The sequence below is a fragment of the Eumetopias jubatus genome, unplaced genomic scaffold (genome assembly GCF_037043125.1).
Source record: "Eumetopias jubatus isolate StellerSeaLion01/CBP00866 unplaced genomic scaffold, mEumJub1_p1.0 scaffold_6, whole genome shotgun sequence".
NCBI classification, from domain to species: domain Eukaryota; kingdom Metazoa; phylum Chordata; class Mammalia; order Carnivora; family Otariidae; genus Eumetopias; species Eumetopias jubatus.
In genome coordinates, this window is record NW_028274812.1 from 37962602 (window position 1) to 37976254 (window position 13653).

A 13653-nucleotide genomic window follows, 5' to 3' on the forward strand; every position below is an offset into this window, starting at 1 on the left:
CCTCAGATGGACCATCCCCACTAACCAACAAACATGCTTTACTTCTCTTCCTCCTCCGTCTTTTTTTTTTTTTTCTAATTTTTGAGAGAGAGAGAGAGCATGTACGAGAGCGGCGGGGGGGGGGAGGGGGGGATGCGGGCAGATTCCCCACTGAGCAAGGAGCCCAATGCGGACTCGATCCCAGAACCCTGGGATCATGACCTGAGCCGAAGGCAGGCGTTTAACCCACTAAGCTACCCAGGTGCCCTCCTCCGTCTTTATAAACTTACCCTTCCTTGACCTCCACATCTCCCTCCTACCATGGCCCTAATTTTTGGCTTCCCTTCCCAGTCAAGTTCCCGGAAGAACTGCCTAGAAGTTCTTACTTCATTCCCTTACTTCGCATTTGCATTACACCAGCTTCTCCCACTACCGCACTGAAACTGCTTTTATTCAATCATCAATGACGTCCAAGTGGCCAAACCTAATGGATAGGATACTTTTCAGTCCTCATCTAATTTACCTCTCATTGCTTCCAAAACCTCTGATCGTTCTTTCTTGAAATGCTTGCTCTTTTCTCTTGGCTGCTGTGATTCCATCTCTTCTGGATTTCTTCCTACTAGACCAGTAAAGGCTAGAGTTATCAATTCTGTTCCCCATTCCTAAGTTCTGTTCTCTTTTCACATTACATTCTCTCCCTATATGATCTCGTCCATTCCCCTGCTGGCTGGGGCCAACAACTCCTCAACTTCTATCTCAGCCTAGACCACTCTGTTTTCACTCCAGGCACATATACCCAACTGTACATTTTGCGGTTCTACTGGTATGTCTCATAAGCATCTCAAAATTAACACGTCCAAACTTAAGTTCTTGAGATTCCCACTCAAAACTATTATTTTCCTAGTTTTCCCATTTCATTTAATGGTACCTCCATTCCTCTAGTTGCTTCATCCAAATTCCCAAATGTGGCCAACAAACACCTGCATGACTTGCCGCACATACTTCTCCACCCTTTTTGTGCTATTCTCCCTAAAGCACTCAGTTCCAGCACCACTGGCCTTCCTGCAGACCCAGGAATCTGCCATGGGCCTTTTCCCCCCTCAAGGTCTTAGAATCTCAGTGTTTCCTCTACTTAGAGCAGACCCCTCCTTTCCTTTTTCCCCAGCACTTCTCCTAAACACATGGATCATATGGCAAATCCTGCCCATGCCAACATCAGCTTAAATATCATTATTTTCTAGAGATCTTCCTTGAACATCACTCCTATCTAGAGTAGATACTGCCCTCACAATTCTTCCATAACATCCTGTTATTTTCCTTCATAGCAAACCCTGCAATTTCTCATGACATATGCATTTATATTTCCTTATTTAATGTCTTTGTGAAAAATAATCTCTAGAAGAGCAAGACCCACGTTTGTTGTGTTCACCATTCTACCCACTGGGCTTAACAGATGCAGGCACATAAGGTCTTTCTGAGATATAAGCAATGCACAAGTTTCTCCCTGTAACACAAGAATCTATTTCAAATCCAAGGATAAACATTATATGACTCAAAGTCTTACATCTGAGTAAGTCAAAGAAGTGAGAGATGTCTTAAGTATCTACTTGCATCAGATAATATAAAAACCAATATGGTCATTTATTCAAACTTAGAAAAAGGTTTTCCTGTGCATTAAAAATAAACAGGAAGAAAGTCAAGATTATTTATATTAGGTTCATAACTCAATTAATTTTATAATTTTAAGTTTTCATTGACCCGTTAAAGACAGTACAAACTGCACTTAAAGATGTGTGTGTGTTTATAACTAACTTCTATGTTTAAAAAAATCCATATGTTCTTATAAAAGAAAAACTGTTTTATGTTTTTGCATTTAAAATCCATTTACTCTTAGAAAAATAACCTGAAATCCTGATTATATATGGTCAGGGCTGTATTTAGGAAAATTAAATTTCTTTCATTATCTAGTAAAAGTAGTCGATTTAGCAAAAGGAAACACCCCTACACACACACACACACAAAATGATGGAGCCATTGAAATGGGAGATGACTCAGTCCCCAGTGACCTCACCAGCATCTGCTTCAATTACCTTCTGAAAATGAAATAACCAAATTACCATTCAGCTTTCTGCTGTGCTAACAAAATTAATCTGAAATATCAAAATTCATCTCCTTTAAATTATATATTTTACAACTTCTAAACCAAAACCTCTCCTAGCTCTAAATTGTGAAGAACATGCACCTCAGTTGTCATAATCAACAGTAACATAGTCTCATAGACACAGGAAAAATGAATAAAATGATTAATGACTTGGCTCAAACCATCCTCGACAGTAATTTGATTTAAATCATGCCACATATTCAAAATTGGAATCCATCAACTTTGCATCTATTCCGCTTTGTACAACAGATGTGTTCTTGAAAATGTATGTGCAAACTATATTTTAAATGCTGTAGAGTGATTCAGAAATATAATTTGTTTTTTTGTTTTTGTTTTTTTTTTTAGTATAGAAAAGAATATTTAAAGCATGAATAATTGGCCTCTGATTTAATTGCTTCCTAAGTTCACATGATCATATTTTGGTCATCTAGTCTATCAAGTATTCCATAAACACACTAATAAAAACCGTTTTAAAATCTGGATGTAATCCATATTTTTTTCGCTGGTTCTTCCATATCTACTTCATACGCTATGTTCACACCTAAACAATTTAATGTCTCACAACCATCAAGCTACATTTCTCACTTTAGTGCAGGATAGCCCCACCGCACAGTCATCTTTAATTCTTCTTCAAGTGATTTCGGGTATGCCTGATTTAAGGTTCTAGTAATGAAACTACTGAGAAAAGACCTCCTTTTTTGCTCTCCACCACCCTCTGCCTCAGCAGAAGCTAACTCCTGTCTTGCTTTGGGAGGAGACCCAGGGTTTCCCAGATCCAACTAACTCATCTTCCCTTCTTATCCCTAGTATGATGAAACCCTTGGATTCTTGCTCTATGGTACTGACACAACAGTCTGCCTTATTTGGTGCTGAATCACACTGCAAACCATGGACTACGATGTGTCTTACTCAGTCTCCTTAAACCTGGCCCGTTATCCTTTTCACTACCAACTTGATTTACGTGTGAAAAGAAAAAAGCTAGAAAAAGTAGGCAGGGGTGTTGCACATTCACTGGTATAATACACGACAAAATGAGTACAGAAAAAAAGGGGAATTACCCATTTTGTTTACGCAAACTTTATTTAAAGTGGTAAATGAAGGAAAAGGGAAGTAAAAAAGCATGAACACATGACCCATGGCTCAAGCACCAAGCATCTTTACAATAAAAGTGCCAAGCAAGGACAATTTCAGCTTGTTAGGGCCGCCAACTTTGAATCTAGAGAGGAAATAATAGGGCACTTCTTGCCAGATGCCCCAAAATACAGAGAAAGTTCAGGAGATTGGTGGCATTTTTGTTGGTATGTGGAGAGTTTCGAAGTTTCCTTGAAGGACCAGAGATTCCTAGTTTGTTTCAAAGTTCTTAAGAACAATTTTGCATTGAAAATCAGAAAATACCAGTTTAGTACTTTAATACATTTAATGATTTAGATCAGTGAGTCTCACTTATCCTTACCTGGATAACCGAGAAAGTTCTATGAAATTCAATTCAACATAATTTAATGAAGAATATGGCATAATGATTGGAGGCATGGGCTAGGTCTGGCACACCTGGGCTGAGTCCTGGATCTGCCACTTTGTAGCTCTGTGACTTTGGGCAAATTCCAGAACATCTATAATAAACTTTAGCATCTTTATCTGTAATTAGGATAATAACAGGACCTACTTCATGGAGTAATTAGGAGATTAAATGAGTACACAAATGTGCTTGTTACACAGCAAATGTTCAACAAATGCTATCATTCACACTGAATGACCGTTAGAAGCAGGGCATAAAGTTAGACCTTATGAGGAATATAAAAATGAAAAAGAACCAACAATAAATAACAAAAAATAAGGCAGAGAAGATGAGAGCGTTATGGGTACATCCAAAGACAGGCTGTGTTCAGGGCCCCAAGAGAAGACATAAGGAGGTCTTATCAATGCCCTCTGAGTCCAGTGGCAGGGGAGGGCACATCTAATTGTGTGTGTGTGTGTGTGTGTGTGTGTGTGTGTGTGTGTGTGTGTGTGTGTGTGTGTAGGGTGGTTAAGAATTAAATGAAATAGGAAAGGTGTCAAGGAGACAGTATCGCAATTACAGTTGGGTTTGTCCTCACTGTATATAGAGGGCGGACACTGATAGCAAAGTTCATCATACAAATAAAGTGTAAGACATGGACAGAAAAATCCAAGTAGGATATAAAGACAGAAGGGTAGGAAAGAACCGTATTGTGCAGAACCTCAAATTTGAGAGAAGAATCTGGGATGCAGCAGTGACATATCTGAGCTCTGTCTCAGGAAGACTAATCTGGGAAGATGTGTGGGAAGATACGCAATTAGCATTTGACTTATGAGGGTAGAAGGGGTGACAACAGACGGAATTTTCAGATACGAGTTTCGAAGAAAAAGAAAGAAAACTTTCTACTAAAATCACCAACAAGTGGAGTCCAGGCCTGAGCTAGGAAGTTCCAGAGCTGCGAGCACAAAGCATTTTTCTGGTTCAGAACTCCATTTTCTCACACTGAAGAGTCACCGTACCAGCAATAATGAAAGTTTTCAAAGGCATGTGCCAAAGTATCTCCAGCTGAGGCAGTGCCAAGTTTCAGACAAATTCACAAGTCAGTTCAGTTGAAGTCTTCAACTGTCAGCAACAACATTAAAAAAGGAGGGAGACAGCTTAAATCATTTACTTTTCAAGTGCTTTGGTCTCATCTGTGTCTAGAGTCTTGGGTCTTTCACTGAAGGCTGTGACTACAGCATGTTTATGGACAAGTTTCAAGGGATAGATAAACTCCCTGAAAACTTACACCAAATGTATGCCTATGTATTTATTCCTCCTTTTTCTCAATTATTCCTGTATTCCTCACTTAGGCAGCATGCTTTTATATTAAAATCCATTAGTGCTAATTTTTCATTGGTACTTACTCTAAAGACTTTATATATGTATTTTGATTCAATCCTCCAACAATATCTTACAGTAGGTACTATTATTCTCATTTTAGAGAAAACTATACCCAAGGCCCCAGAGCTAGTAGGTAGTTCTAGAGGAGAAACCTACAGGTGGCCCATAAACAAAAAAGTTCCCCAAGCTTCACGATCAAAATAGTTCCATTTGGTGGTTTTGTTAGGTTACAGCTTCATCAGGTCTCACTCCAAGATCTAGGACAAACCAGATCAGCCTGAGATTTCAAATAGAAGGATACCTGCTTGTCACTGATCCTTCAAATCAGTTTTACAGGGAGCCATTATACTGCAGTGGGGGAAAATATATTTATAGAACAGGTACTTTATGTACAGTTGTCTTTGAACAATTGGTTAACATGTATTAAATCAACAATTTTCAAAGAAATTTGTTGTTCAGTGAGGAAAATAACCTCACTCCCAGTATACTAACCACCAAAAACTCCTCTAGAACAATGAGTTCTATTGATCATGGCCCACAATAAAAGATAATTTTAAACTGTGATTCAAGATATACATACTTATATACATTTAAAACAAAATTTTCATGAAATACTATTTATTCTGACTACCTACAATGCATTCTGACATTTTCTATTCTGTTTAGCTTTAGTCCAAACTAATCTATTCTGTTCCATTCCATTAGAAGAAATGCAGGTTCTTATCCACTTAATTGATTTCATGATGCCCCAATGGGTTGTAATCTACAGACTGAAAAGCAGTATACTACACATGGAGTTAAATCAAGTAACTCTGCCTGTTCCTTAAAAACAAAGCAAAAAGCATGAGTCTGTTAATGTCTAAATGTTTATAAGCTTTTTTAAAAATCTGTAGAAAAAAAGTTAACGATTTCTTAAAAAACATCAGCAGCTCCGACTTGACCGTGGACATTTTTCCCATTAATGAATGACAGGCAATATGTAAATGTTCTCTTAAGAGCTGCTTGATCTGAACTCAATCAAAAAACTATGAAGCATAAGCCTTTAACAACATCACAGCTCATTCAACAGTTTAATTGGCAATTAGTAATATTTTCAAATAAGGCACAAGCAGCTTTTTATAGGAAATGGTTTTAAAATATTCTCAATCTTTCTTAAGATTAATAAAAATTGCTGAATAATAAAAAATTTATGGTGATAAAAATTAAGACTCGGGGCGCCTGGGTGGCTCAGTTGGTTAAGCATCTGCCTTCAGCTCAGGTCATGATCTCAGGGTCCTGGGATCGAGCCCTGCATCGGGCTCCCTGCTTTGGTGGGGAGCCTACTTCTCCCTCTCCCTGCTGCTCACTCTCTCTCTCTCTCTCTCAAGTAAATAAATAAAATCTTTAAAAAAATTAAGACTCGGGGCGCCTGAGTGGCTCAGTCTGTTAAGCGTCTGCCTTCGGCTCAGGTCATGGTCCCAGGGTCCTGGGATCGGGCCCCACATCGGGCTCCCTGCTCCGCGGGAAGCCTTCTTCTCCCTCTCCCACTCCCCCTGCTTGTGTTCCCTCTCTCGCTGTCTCTCTCTCTGTCAATTAAATAAATAAAATCTTTAAAAAAAATTAAAAAAATAAAATAAAAATAAAAAAATTTAAGACTCACAAACCATTTAGATCCTACACTAAAGAAGCTGTTCTAAATACTGTCAGTCTTTTAGTTGATAAAAAAAAATATTTAACACTTGCCACATGCCAACTGCTATTAATTTAATGAGGCACATGGAAGGAGCACTGACCTATTGCAGAGTCCCACCCCTCCAGATAGCCCACTTGGGGGGAGACGGAGTGCAAACACATGAACAAGAGCTCTGAAGATCATCCACGGAAGTGCTCCAGGGCCGTGCTAGGTGATCACTGCAGGAACTCATGGCGATGACAGTCTTCTAGGACGGTTCTTAGAAATTGAAATCAAATACGCTTTCCAGTAAAACCAACTAGAACATTCTACTTTCAAACCCGTGTACAATTTTTCCTACTTCCCACATTACGATGCCAATAACATGTTCTATTCCCCCTTCAATGTAAAAATTGATGCTTAATGCAATTTAAACCAAGATAATATGGAATAAAGAAAAAGAATCAGAGATACTAAGTAGACTGGGATTCAGGGCTCAGCTCATCCATTTAAAGGGTAAGTCATGTGAGGCAAGTTATTGAACCTCCTGAACTACAGATGCGACATCTGCTTTTTTATCTACTCACATGATCATTGTGAGGATACAGGAAGAGAATGCATGTGAAGGTACTTTGTAAAGGGCCAACAAATGCTGTTATTCACTTTTTTTTTTTTTAAGCAGAGGAGAAGGGGAGAAGCCGGGGGTGGGGCAGGCAGAGGGAGAAGCAGTCTCCCCACTGAGCAGGGAGCCTTGATGCGGGGCCCAATCCCCGGACCCCAGGATCATGACCCGAGCCGAAGGCAGACACTCAACCCACCGGGCCACCCAGGCGCCCCTGTTATTATTAACTTTTATTAGCATCACTAGACACAGCGAAACTGAGAGGATAAAATATTAACCATATATTAAGACAGTAGAGCATTATAACACTTACCCACTGCTTAAAACAGTACTGTTTGCTTTTCATGTATCAGCTCAGTGAAAACCTACATTATGACCAAATATCTTGAATCCAACCGCTGGTAATAATCAAGTTTCTCCTCAAATCTTGGACACGCTAAGGTTCTCTAATGGTCCTTGGCCAGCAGGAAAAAACAATCTACAGACTGTTAATTAAAGGAAGGGCGAGAGTTCACATCACACCGCACCACCCATGTGGCATGTGGCATATCCATTCTTAGCACTGGCATACCACAAAGTGGTAGCTCTTTCCTAGGGTTCAAAGACAGCCTCTGTGGGGCTGGAGAGGGGGAGCCCTCCCTGTAGCCTCAGCAACGCTGCAGACCAACCAGGCAGACCCATCCAGTTGATACCTGCCACTGGATCTTAGGCTCTGTACATGCCCAAAAGGGCATTCTGGGGTTTTCTGACCAAATGTGTTTCTGCATTCATTTCCATTATAGGCAACTACTCTTTTCAGATAAGAGGCAATGCTAGCGAGTAATGTGAACCTCTGTAACATAAAACCCTGACTTACGTAGGTGTGTTACCCGGACTACACATTTCCTCCTGCTTTAGTTGGTCAATATGCTGACATTAAACTTGACAAGAGGTAGTATGGGATGTCCTCACAAGCCATAAACAAGTTTGTTTTTTAAGGGTCACTTAGAACTTAGGATGTACTTCCGCACATGAATTCACAATGATGTGAACTGTCCGTGTTCTACAGGCCCCCTCCTGCCACCAAGTTGCCCCACTGCCACGGGCAGCATTGCAGAGTATAAGCTGTGGTTGCAGAAGGCCAGAGCTGGGCTCAAATCCTGCCTCACCCACCTGCTGTATCATCTCACTCAAGTTTATCCAACCCCTCTGAGTCTAAATTTCTGTAACAATCCAATCGTATTTGGGCATGAAAATTTTTATAGATCAGATGCTTGGTATGAAGGTACTGTGGGTCAGTTCTCCCAACCTTTTTCACAGGAAAGCACCCACAGAAGAGGGTAATACACTCTACCCGGGATAAAATGCTACTCGTGGCTAAAGGTGACCAGCCTACATGGTCCTACCCAGCCACTCTAAGGGCTGAGGAGTCGGTGTCTCTGGCATGCACACCCAAGACATGAGAGTGTGTCAAATCCCAGTGGTGAGGCTCTGATTACCAGTTAATATACATAAAGTGGCCTGGTATGGGGCCAGCAGGTCATTGACAATTTCATCCCATGGGCCTGGGCTCCCACTATGAAATAAAAGGGTGCCTTTGAATTCTCAAAGCCAGGGCGCCTGGGTGGCTCAGTCGCTAAACGTCAGCCTTCAGCTCAGGTCATGATCCCAGGGTCCTGGGATCGAGCCCCACATCAGGCTCCCTGCTCGGCGGGGAGCCTGCTTCTCCCTCTCCCACTCCCCCTGCTTGTGTTCCCTCTCTCGCTGTCTCTCTCTCTGTCAAATAAATAAAATCTTAAAAAAAAAAAAAAAAGAATTCTCAAAGCCCTTTGGACTACATAGTTCCACTTTATGCTATTCCAGAACCAGCTGTGCTCATAACAATGTACCTTTGGGAAACTGCTGATCGCACTTTGGACTGTTGTGATTACTCGTGCCTCCCTGATCTGAACCACAGGAGCAGCTCATGGGATGGGAGGAGGGTATCAAGATGAAGATGTTTAGGTGAAGACGAAGGTGCAGATAAGCATAGAAGCCAAGGTCAGAGGTGACTGAGCACTCACTGTGCCAAGCAATATGTTACCTCCATCTTCATAGCATCTTGGTTTGGTTTTGCTTGAATGAGAGAGCCACACAATTGACTCTGTATATTTAATAAAAAGGCTATCCAGTGAGTTCAAATATCAGCCTCCAGATCCTCCTCTCTGAAGAAGGGGCTAAACTTCAATCAGTGTGGATGAGGGACCAGACCTAGTTCAACTCTGGTCCTCCTTGCTGTGTCCCATTTGGACTTCATCACCTTGGCTCAGGCTGGGAAGCTTCCTTCTTCAAAGACATTTTGTTAGTAGGTTATTATTAGCCACACTTAACAACAACAAGAAATGCAGGCTGAAATTTAGAAAACTTGGCCAAGATCATACACTGGAGTGGTTTTCAAACACCAGGTGCTCTGCTGACGGGGCAGAGGTTCAAGGATGAAGAATTGCCAGGGTGGAGGCTGGGGATGCAAGTGGGGGCATGTCAGAGGAGTGGGGATCGGAGTTGAGATGTGCTCTACATTCTGCAACCTTCAGAGTCTGGGGTGGGAGGGTGAGGCAGAAAGAAGAGCGCCATCCCCCTCCACGCTGCACACAACTGGCTCAGGGGGGCTGGGGAAGAAGAGAGCAGGTGGCGGCAGCAGCTCTGCTTTTCTGGAAAACAAGGAAGCAGTGGGAAGAGGGACCTATACGAACCAAACAGAGTCGGCTGATGAGTCTCTACCACTCAGTGTCTATTTACAGGCCCTGTCAGACCTTATCAGAAGGGAAAAGTCAATCTCCTACAAAACACCGCTTTAGGTTCACTGAAAATCTATTTTTGATATCCTAAATTGATGCTCGATCCTGAATGCTGTTTTTAAAAAATTGTTCAAACATACAAAGAGCATAAAGAGACCTGCACAAAAATCGCTAAATGGGTTCTAAATTCTGCAAAAGCCACATAATGTCAAATAAAGTGTGGAAGAAGATGATGAAGGATAGCACACAGAGTACAACCTGCTTTCATAACTCCGTTTTTCATTTAGTTGCAAGACCTGTTAAGTGTCGAGGAATTAATCCACATATATAATATACTAATTTTGTATACACAAATTCTTTGCAATAGCATGGGGAAAGGTCTCATGAATCATTCGATCTGGAATAGACAACTGGTATAAAATGACACCGAAGATCCTGAAAACCAGGTGGGCCAGGCCAGGAGATCCTGAAAACTCCTTAGCACATATCCAGAATAAATTTGTCTAGCAGTAATGTTAATTCACCCTTCCATTTAGAGTTACATCGGCATAGTTCAAGATAAATGATAAGAAAGGAAGTACCGGGTGATCCTCAAATTGCTAATTTCAATCCAAAATTATTAAAATGGGATCTTTTAAACTTAACTTTGCTTTGGTGTTAAATTCAGAGAGAGGGAGAGGAACGTCCACAAAGGAGGTAGATAAAGGATTATTTACCAAACACATACAAGCATACAGTGTTTATGAAAACACATGGTAAAAAAGTACACCAAGAAAACAGAGGCTATTTAATGACATGGAAGGAAAAAGGGATGAAGACAGGGGGAACAGTTCAAAAGCAATTTTTTGGGTTTCAGATACGTATCATGGTAACAAGTAGAAATAAGGACAAATCTTTTGATCTCCTCTGCACACCAGTAGAGATTTATGTAAGGTAGTGTGATTGCATCAGTTCAGCCTTACCCTTGGCCTGACTTTACATTCTGCTGTGGAAATCTTGCTTGGACTGCCCTTATGCACACTGCTCCAGAGAAATCAGCCCTGTGTTGTCAGAAACTGACTTTCAAGTAGGTCCTCTTGGTAATTCCATGTTATGGTAATTCCACAGTTTAGTCAGAAAGCATTTGAAAAGAGTATTAACGTTGGTTGCCTTTTTTCTGATAATGGAGGGTCTTCTGGTTTCCCTTTGGCTTTTAATAGCTTGACCATTTTTGGCCACCAGTGCACTGTAACAACTAAACTACAGATTTGTCTGTTCTCTCTCTCTGTCTCTCCCATTTCCTAGTAACTAATCATGTTAGTGTGCTGTTAGAATAGCATCACTGATTTTTGTTCTTGGCCTGTTATCCTTATGCTTGTAAGGTCATACTTAATTTCTGGATATGTTTTCCTTTTCATTGTTAGAACAGTTGTCACAAGAGGTCAAGGCAAGCATGACAATTAAATTTTACATTTCTGATGCTGAAAAAAAAAACGGTGCTGTTCTTCCAGAACAGTGTCCTCTTGCATTCTCAATTGAAGGGGCCCCCCTTATTCTACATCTTAGGAACCGAGAGGTGGTTAACCTTGCACAGGTTGTGAACCACCCATCACCCTTACTGCTGGAATCAGTGTGCAGTCAAGCTGAGAAGGCACTGTAGCTTTCCAAGTCACTATCTAGGGCATCCATAAGCAGAAGAAAAGAAAACACATTGACTGAAACTCATATCTCATATAAAAATTAATTCAATGGATGACCGACAAGTATAAAACATAATATTATAAAACCTGTAGAAAAAAAAGACAAAAGCAAATCTCTAGGACTTAAGGCTGGGTAAAGGATTAGACTTGACACCAAAAGCATAATCCATAAAAGGAAACACTAATAAATTGAATCGCATCAAAAGTAAAAACTTACGCTCTGCAACAGATGCTGCTAAGAAGAGGAAAACAAAAGCTACAGACTGGGAGGAAAGAGCTACAAACCCTCCAACAAAGGAAGAGTATCTAGAGTGCATAAAGAACTCTCAAAATTCAACAATAAGAAAACAGGCAAAAGACTTATGAAAAGGCACTGCTCTGCAGACGGACAGACAGCTAATAAACACATGAAAAGATGTTCAGCTTCTCTGGTCATTAAAGAAATGCATATTAAACCAGGAGTTATCACTACACATTTATCCAGAATGGCTAAAATAAGAAAAAGTGATAATACCAAATGCTGACGAGGATGTGGAGGAACTGGGTCATTTATGCAATGCTGATGGGAAGGCATGTAAAGTAGTACAGCCACTCTGGAAGAGGGGATGGCAGTTTCTTACAAAATTAAACATGCACTTAACATCTGACCCAGCAATTCCACTCTCGGGCATTTATCCCAGAAAAATTAAAACTTATATTTACACAAAAACTTGTACACAAATGATCCTAGTGGTTTGATTTGTAATAGCTCCAAATTGGATATAACCCAAAAGTCCTTTAATGGGCGAATATTTAGAAAATTGTGATACAGGCATACCATGGAACACTACTCAGCAATAAATCAGAACTATTGATATATGAGACTTTTTTTTTTTTGCTGAGACATGCAGAGAATTTTTATTTATCACGTATGTTAATTCTTATATTTACTTGCAGAACAGATTCACAGAGAGAAGTGCAGGCAAGGCATTAGTAGGGTTCAAGGATCTAGCGCAGCATCTAGTACACTGTAGTTGGTTCTATAAGGGTTTGTCATATTTCTCAAATGCCAACTTTTGGTACAGTAAACTGTCAGTCACTTTTATGTAGATGCCTTTTTTGGATTGCTATTACACTACATTTCTGCCAATTAAGGATTTCATGCCATATTTTTTTGTGTTTTTTTGTGTGTGTGTGGTTTTTTTTGTATTTTTTTTGTTTGTTTTCAGTTATCTTTTGAGGTTAGGTGGTAGGGCCCCATCCCTCTCCCCCCCACAACAGAATAGTATTCTTATTAGAAGTTCCTAAGACCAGGCAATTCCAGCATGCAAAGTGTGATTAGGACATAGCCGGGAAGATGAGAAACTGTAGCCATCATCTAGGGATAATATATTCCATCGCTGTTGCTCCTTGCAGCTTGCGGATCCTCTTCGTCACCCTCTCCATTAAACCCATTAACATGCAGGATCCTCATCTGCTTCACAATGGTGCTTTTACCAGATTCTCTGGCACCCAGCAGCAGCAGGCGGTGCATGGCCCGGTAGACCTGCTTGTCCTTCTGCAGCTGCTTCTCGATCTTTTTGTTGGCCTCGCGCTGCGCCTTCTCCTCGTTGCACTGGTCCTCGGTCTTACTGTTTCCGAGGCAGCCCATGGCGGCGGCGGCGGGGCGCAGGGCCGATATATGAGACATCTTGAACAGATCTCAAGTGCTATGCTCTGAATGTTTGTGTACCCCCAAAATTCATATGTTCAAACATAATGCCAAATGTGATGGTGTTGGGAGGTGGAGTCTTTGGGGAGTGATTAAGTCATGAGGGCGGTGTCTTCATGAATGGGATTAGTGCCCTTATAAAAGAGGTATGAGAAAGCTCCTTGCCCCTTCTGCCATATAAGGTTAGAGCAAGAAGAGGGCCTTATATGAACCAGGAAGCGGCTTCTCACCAGACAC

At 40.9% G+C, this 13653-nt stretch overlaps 1 protein-coding gene and 1 pseudogene across 4 annotated transcripts in view; both read right to left on the reverse strand.

Moving 5' to 3' along the window:
- The window catches only part of NCOA7 (nuclear receptor coactivator 7), a 157083-nt gene that overhangs the window by 107930 nt on the left and 35500 nt on the right, over window positions 1-13653 (reverse strand). The window lies entirely within an intron of this gene.
- Window positions 12990-13626, reverse strand: LOC114219469 (guanine nucleotide-binding protein G(s) subunit alpha pseudogene; annotated as a pseudogene).